The 1,282-nt window shown below is 49.1% G+C and overlaps 1 long non-coding RNA gene across 1 annotated transcript; it reads left to right on the forward strand.

Moving 5' to 3' along the window:
* Window positions 1-22: 22 nt before the first annotated feature.
* Window positions 23-267, forward strand: LOC107183245. The gene is made up of 2 exons (XR_001514037.1): window positions 23-99; window positions 229-267. It is a non-coding gene; the product is annotated as an uncharacterized LOC107183245 (long non-coding RNA).
* The last annotated feature ends 1,015 nt before the right edge of the window (window positions 268-1,282 follow it).

Raw genomic sequence — 1,282 nt, forward strand, 5'->3', positions numbered from 1 at the left:
ATGAGAAAGTCTGGGACCTCCGTGAAGGTCTCCTGCAAGGCTTCTGGATACACCTTCACCAGCAACTACATACACTGGGTGCGACAGGCCCCAGGACAGGTGCTTGAGTGGATGGGGAGGGTTGAAGAGATGAGAAAGTCTGGGACCTCCGTGAAGGTCTCCTGCAAGGCTTCTGGATACACCTTCACCAGCAACTACATACACTGGGTGCGACAGGCCCCAGGACAGGTGCTTGAGTGGATGGGGAGGGTTGACCCTGAAGATGGAGAAACAAACTATGCACAGAAGTTCCAAGACAGAGTCTCCATGACTGGAGACAGGTCCACGAGCACAGCCTACATGGAGCTCAGAAGCCTGAGAGCCGAGGACACGGCTGTGTATTACTGTGCGAGAGACACAGTGAGGGGAAGTCAGTGTGAGCCCAGACACAAACCTCCCTGAGGAGACAGCAGGGCTGGGCTGCAGAAAGCGTCCTTGACACCACGGGGCGCTCAGGACAAGGAACATTCCAGGACCAGGAGCGAGTGGAGGGTTGAGCAAAGATACCATTTTCTGCTCCGTCTTAAATTAGTTTTGTTCCGAGGCTCAGCCACAGTCCTCACAGAAAGCCCTGTCCTAGGTCTATTTATAGGGAATGTATTTGTGAACAAAAAAGTGGGCTCTGTCTTAAATCTGACAAAACTCAGTGACTGACAGGACTCTCACAGGAGGCTGTGATCACACATCCTACCTGGGCAGTCCTGGGGGTGGGCATGCCCCAGGCCTATGACTTCTTTACTAAAAGGCTCCTCTTTGCCTTAAGCACCCCGTCCATTGTTCCTGTGCAGCTGGGTTAACACACCTTTGATATCACCATGACCACCCTCAGGAGAGCACATCTTGGCCATTTGTTTGTCCACTTTGGACACTTACCTATGACGCTCTTTGCCCATTTTTCAATTGTGCTGTTATCTTCGTTTTGTTAAGTTGTATGAGTTCCTATGCATTTTGGTGATTAACCCCTTAGCTGACGGACCCCTGCTGTTGTAAATGGTAGGAGGTCTTTCTTTTTCATGGCTGCATAGCATTCCATGGTGTAGATGTACCACAGTTTTTTTATCCAGTCGTCTGCTGACCGGCACTTAGGCTGTTTCCAAAGCTTAGCTGTTGTAAATTGCACTGCTATGAACATCGTGGTGCATGCATTCTTTCTGATGAGTGTTTTGGGTTTCTTAGGATATATTCCTAGAAGTGGGATCACTGGGTCAAATAAGAATTCCATTTTTAATTTTTTGAGGAAACT

Source organism: Myotis davidii, unplaced genomic scaffold, assembly GCF_000327345.1.
Source record: "Myotis davidii unplaced genomic scaffold, ASM32734v1 scaffold2041, whole genome shotgun sequence".
Classification (NCBI taxonomy): domain Eukaryota; kingdom Metazoa; phylum Chordata; class Mammalia; order Chiroptera; family Vespertilionidae; genus Myotis; species Myotis davidii.